This window comes from Herpailurus yagouaroundi, unplaced genomic scaffold, assembly GCF_014898765.1.
Source record: "Herpailurus yagouaroundi ecotype Mexico unplaced genomic scaffold, PumYag 65947, whole genome shotgun sequence".
Classification (NCBI taxonomy): Eukaryota; Metazoa; Chordata; class Mammalia; order Carnivora; family Felidae; genus Herpailurus; species Herpailurus yagouaroundi.
This window is the reverse complement of record NW_024419038.1, coordinates 3813-10358: the sequence shown is the minus strand read 5'-3', so window position 1 is coordinate 10358 and position 6546 is coordinate 3813. Positions and strand designations below refer to the sequence as shown.

Below are 6546 nucleotides of genomic sequence, written 5' to 3'. Positions count from 1 at the left end.
TGAGAAACTTAACAGGAACCCATGGGGGAGGGGAAGGAAAAAAAAAAGAGGTTAGAGTGGGAGAGAGCCAAAGCATAAGAGACTGTTGAGAACTGAGAGCAAACTGAGGGTTGATGGGGGGTGGGAGGGAGGAGAGGGTGGGTGATGGGTATTGAGGAGGGCACCTTTTGGGATGAGCACTGGGTGTTGTATGGAAACCAATTTGACAATAAATTTCATATATAAATAAAAAAAATAAATAAACATGGCTTCCAGCCTTTGTCAGCATTGCTAGCTGGGAGGGAGAAGTAGTACCCCAGCAGGGGTATTGCCCCAATGTCACTTTGGCTCAGCTAGCTCCAGCATCTCTCAAGTGATCAAGATGCCCAGGATACTTCCATTTTTTGAGGTTCCAAATATAGTGAATGAAGAAATGCTAAAGCATTATCCTAAAAATTGTGTATTTTAAATGTTTGCATTAACAATTTAACACATTGCACAAAACAATGCATGTACATTTTTTGGTTACTATGTCAAAGGTCTAAAACTGTAGGGATGGGAGTCCTATATAGTGATGCCTATAGTGTCCACTAACCATGGTGGATGCTGGTCTGCTGTGAAGCCTGGGGCCAGGACAAGAAAGTTAAATACAATGGAGGTTATTAATATCCCTATGTTAGGGTAACCTGACTTCTTAATCTACTCACTCTATTTTCCAGTCTGTCACCGATAGGAAGCTGATGGGGCTGTGGTGGGGGCAAGGAGAAGGGGCTCAGTTGGAAAGGTCATTAAAGTGGACTAATACACAGATATTTCTTACAAATCCTAGGATGTAATGAAGGGGTCATTATTTGCATATGGCTAGTGATTAGAAGGCACTTTGAAGCCCTATATCAGAGACCTGCCACCCCAAATAAGCATTATTACTCTTATGCCACCCATCTTAGCATAAAGGCCAAACCAGTGCCCAGTATTGAGTTGTGAGTCAACACATAGCAGGCCTTTCCATGCCCTAGAGGGATCCCACTGCTGCTGCCACCTCCCACGAGTTTGGGCCATTTGGATGTTTGAATTAAAACTACAGAAGGGTGAGACAGTTGATGAGTGATTTTAGGGGAAGCTGGAAAATGACCCTTTACTGCCAACCAAAAATATCTCCTGCATTCACTATTATAGGGCCCAAAATCCCTTTGGAGTTTCCAGAAGGACCAAATACTATGCAATAACTATGAGTGGGCCTTAAGATTAGAGTATATGAAAATCAAGCTTGAGAATGTTGTATCTCAAAATGTGTTCCATGAATCACAGTGGTGTCTGGTGGTCTCCTAAGTGCTAAGTTTTAGAAAAAAAAAAACAGCAAGGAACAGTTTTGAACCCATACATTTCACATATTTGAAACTGGTGACTTTCATAGAAATACTGCTATATCCTTAATAATTGTGTTTCTAAAGGTTGTCAATGGGCTCTAAGGACTGCAGTGGGCTCTTGCCTAAAATGAAGGCAACAGGTGTTATTTTCACCTGTTTGCATATTTGCATATTATTACTTATATTAATTTTATTTGCATTTTTCACAGGTGCTGTTATGTTATGCTATATCTCCAAATCACAAAAATGGGTCAATGGCTCAAAATTTTTTCACTGAAACATAAAAGTTGTGATTTAAAAAAAAGTAAATTGCTTAGGATAATATCATCAAAATCAATATTGAATGAGATTCCAGTGCACATTTAGTATAGGGATATGAATGGCGGGATGAGTTATTCTGAGCCCAAAATTAAAATATATCTAGAAAATATTATACCATTGAAATTGGATTTTATTGGGTTACATATCTATTTTATCCTAGGCCATTATCCATTATGAAACTTTGTCAAATGATGGCATGAAGTTATCAAAGCTTTTGTGTCATTTTCTCACATGATATAATGACCTCTCAGATAAGGCAACAAAGGTTTCTCAGAACAACTGAAGCATGTTTCTCAAAACATCCCAAAGCAACAATTTTATCATTAAATACAGAGAAGACAACAAAACTACAGTAGCATAAATTAAAGTTGCTCTTATATCAAAAGTATGTAATAGTCACACAATTTCCAAGAAGCCTATAAAAGCAGCAACGAGGTTAATATCTATACTGGAAAGTTGGCTTTGGCTGTAAGTAACAGGAACATCAAAATACATAAGGGTATATAAAAAGCCTTCTCACAAGGGGTCCAGATATAGTCATTAATTCAGTCACTCAATAATGACATTAAGATGCGGCTATCTTGTGATGCTTTTGTCTTAGACCATCCCCCTCATCATTGCAAGATGGCTGCCATAGCTACAGGCATTTTGTCCTTGGATAATAGTGCCCAAAGGCAAGAAGAGCACTTTGGTGGAGAAGGTCATTGAAAGGAGGTGACCATTGGTTGACCCAGGTAATTCGAGTCTTCTAATCCCCTGCCCTGTCCTTGGAATATATACTCTGCCCACCATTCCCACTGTGGGAGCCACTTTCAAGGACACAGCCTTAGAAAGCAATATGTACTGAGTCTATCTGGGTGGTACATGTGCCTCAATCTAGTTAAGTCCTCTGTATAAACAAGATTCTGGTGGGCATGTGCAAAGATCTACTATTCTTGCAGCTGCCCAAGACAAGCCTCATATTTCCCTTGCTTATTAACTCTGCTACCTACCAATCTGGAGTGGCCTGACTCTTTATTCAGGCTCTGTCTGCCTTCAATATTGGGACTGGTTTCAAATTTCATCCTGGGAATTCCTGAAGTGCAAACCAACAACTTTCTAGCTAGCCAGGAGACTGAAAAATGGGTCTTGGGAGTTGGCCATGGGATAGATATCACTGCATCCTGGGTTTTCCTTGGGCATGGGAGAGTTGGAGAGTTTACCCCACAGTAACAAAAATTGCTATCCCCCCTCTCCTCAAGGCCAGATGGGAAAGGTGTTTTGCAGTGATAAGATCATTTGGCTGCTGTCTTTGTTCTCTTAATTGGTCTGGAGGACATAATAGCACACACAGAAGCCCTTACTAAATTCATCCACCAAGACTTAAATTATAGCTGACAAAGCCTGTATTTACTGAATACTGAAATATCTCTAATGAGAAAAGATGTCTTCCAAAGTAGGATCACTTTGTATATTATTGCTATCTCACAAGGAGACAACCTGTGCTATAACCCAAAAAGAGTGTTGTGTGTTCATATCTGATGAGTCTGTTAATGTATCATCTTTATTAAATCCCATGAGGACACAAGTGAATGCCCTGAATGATCTGACCCCAAAACTAGGGGACTTAATAAATAAATGGTTTGGATTATGGGGCTCTTGGTGGAAAAAAAGGTTACTTATTTTAGGAATCATTATCTTCATCTGTGTTTTCTCTTGCACGTGCCTCTACTGCTACTGTGGTATCTGCCTGCAGTGCATGCAAATAGCTGCTAAAGGAGTCGTCGCTATCCTAGTGAAACTCATTGCTGACCTGTCAGGGCACATTGCAGCAGAGAGGTGTGTGTAACATTCTAATAGCCAGTCACAAGGGGTAGAATGTTGGAGGAGGTCACTGACAGGTTGTGGCCACCAATTGACTCTTGAGCTGGACCTGGGCAATGGGACGCTCCTTACTCTCTCCCCTGTACTTGGCATGTACACTACCCACAATTTCCACAGTAGAAGCCTCAAAAGAGCAATGTGTTGTTGAGACTATCTGGATGGTATAGATGACAGCATGGTTAATACTGTATATAACTTAAAAATTTTTTTGGATATATGTATGTATGTATATACATATGCATTCACACACAATTTAGCATTTAATCCTGCAAATGTGAGCTGATACTAAACATACTGCTTTGTAACCTGTTATGTTTTACTTCACAAAAGAGAATGAATATATTTTCATGCATATATGTGAAGCTTTCCAATTGAAAAACAGACCTGGAGAATGGGTCAAAATACAAAGTCCAGTGAGATGTTGGTAACAAGGAAACTTTGTTCTTTTACAAAATTCCATCAGATGATTAAAAGTACAAGGGAGTCAAAGATACTTCAGAAAATGCTGGCAGTAAGAAAGCAGAGGCCAGAATTTAATATCAGTCAAGAACAGAATTCAAGCCTAAAGCATACAGAATAAGGATGGCTCTATGAATGCCTTTGCTTCCAATGCATCACCACAAACTTGTTTCTTGTTCTTCTCTTCCTATCTCTTCCCTAAGAATTTCCACCTCATCTATACCTCTTATCATTTCTTCAGGCTCCAAATGCTTCACAGGCATGTCCTCTTTAAACCCATGGCCAGGGGCGCCTGGGTGGCTCAGTCGGTTGAACATCCGGCTTCAGCTCAGGTCATGATATCATAGTCCGTGAGTTTGAGCCCCGCGTTGGGCTCTGTGCTGATGGCTCAGAGCCTGGAGTCTGTTTCAGATTCTGTGTCTCCCTCTCTCTGCCCCTTCCCTGCTCGTGTTCTGTCTCTCTCTGTCTCTCAAAAATGAATAAACATTAAAAAAAATTGTTTAAGCCCATGGCCAGGCCAACTTCTCTGACCTCAGCCATAGCAACTTCTTACTATACACGTCGTCGAAGGCAAGGGAAACAAAAGCAAAAATTATTGGAATTTCATCAAGATAAAATGCTTTTGCACAATGAAGGAAACAATCAACAAACTATAGCAGCCTATGGAATGGGAGAAGATACTTTCAAACAACATATCTGAAAAGTGTTAGTATCCAAAATCTATAAAGAACTTATTAAACTCAACACCTAAAAGCAAATAACCCAGTTAATAAATGGGCAGAAGACATGAATAGGAGACATCCAGATGGCTAACAGAAACATGAGAATATGCTCAACATCATTCAACATCAGGGAAATACAAATCAAAACCATGATGAGACACCACCTCACACCTGTCAGAATGACTAAAATTAACAACTCAGGAACAAATAGATATTGGTGAAGATTTGGAGAAAGGGAACCCTCTTGTGCTGTTGGTGGGAATGCAAACTGATGCAGCCACTCTGGAAAACAGTATGGAGATTCCTCAACAAGCTAAAAATAGAACTACCCTGTGACCCAGCAATTGCACTACTAGAAAGTTACCTAAGGGCTGCAAAAATACAGATGAAGGGTTACATGCACCCTGATGTTTATAGCATCATTATCAACAATAGCCAAACTATAGAAAGAGCCCAAATGTCCATCGACTGATAAATAGTAAAGAAGGTGTATAATGGAATATTAGTCATCAAAAGGAATAAAATCTTGCCATTTGCAACAACATGGATGGAGCTAAAGTGTATTATGCTAAGCACAATAAATCAGTTAGAGAAAGAAAATACCATAATGATTTCACTCATATGTGGAATTTAAGAAACAAAACAGATGGACATAAAGGGAAAGAAAAAAGAGAGAGGGAAACAAATCATAAGAGACTCTAGCAGAGAACAAACTGAGGGTTGGTGGAGGGAGGTGACTTGGGTAGGGCTAAATGCATGATGCATATTAAGGAGGGCACTTGTCATGTTGAGTACTGGGTGTTATATGTAAGTAATGAATCACTAAATTCTACTCCTGCAAAGACTATGTGTGAACTAAGCAAAATTTAAATAAAAATTTGAACAAATAATGCAAAATTGAAAAACCAAAACAAACAAACAAAAAACCCTAGTCAGGTGGGTCAGCCCTCCTCTAATGTTTCCTTAGGCTTCCTGGCTTGAACCTTCTTTGGAAATGTGAGGATTTCCTTCCACCTCCTGTGGTACATCTTCTGAAGAGTGATCTGTCACAGGCTTTGGCATGTTCTGTGGTTTTCCTTCATTTGGTTCACAAGGCTTTGGCATGTTGAGTATTTTTCTGTTATTTTTTTAAATAAATTAATCCTGCGGGGATCCAGGGGATTTTCCTCCCATTTCTCTCACACATTTTGTATTGTGCCCCAAAGACCAAGAGTCCTGAAAGGATCTGGGGTACTTTCCTCCTTCTCTGGTAATGAGGAGCTGCTGCAGGGAAACAGGCCTTTGATTATAAGGGCTTCTGCACACGTTGACTCCATTTCATTAATGACTGCTGGATGACTTCCATTCGGTTTTCTAACAGGCCTCAGACAGACCTCATGTCCTCTAGGACCTCATGCCTTGTTAATCAGATGAGTCCATAGAAAAGCCTGCTTTCCTCAGAGTGACCTTTATTTTGGAACTCAAATAAATATTTTGAAAAATAACTTTCATAAACTCACAAAACACTCAGAAAGTATAGAGTTCCCTGTATCTCACCATTTTGTGTGAGACTTATTAGCAGGTAGAATATTCATTAATACATGGCACTCTTGGGATATTTTTTTTTAATTCAAGTTAGTTAACATACAGTGTAGTCTTGGCTTCAGGAGTAGAACCCAGTGATTCATCTCTTATATATGACACCTAGTGCTCATCCTAAAAAGTGTCCTCTTTAATGCCCATCACCCATTTAACCCACCCCCATCCACCCCCAAGCCAGCAACCTTCAGTTTGTTTTCTGTATTTAACAGTCTCTTATGGTTTGCCTCCCTTTCTTTTTTTATCTTAATTTTCCT

General features: G+C 39.7%; 1 pseudogene; it reads right to left on the bottom strand.

Moving 5' to 3' along the window:
* Positions 1-4073: 4073 nt before the first annotated feature.
* On the bottom strand, positions 4074-5987 carry LOC121024556 (transcription elongation factor A protein-like 8; annotated as a pseudogene).
* Between the last annotated feature and the right edge of the window lie 559 nt (positions 5988-6546).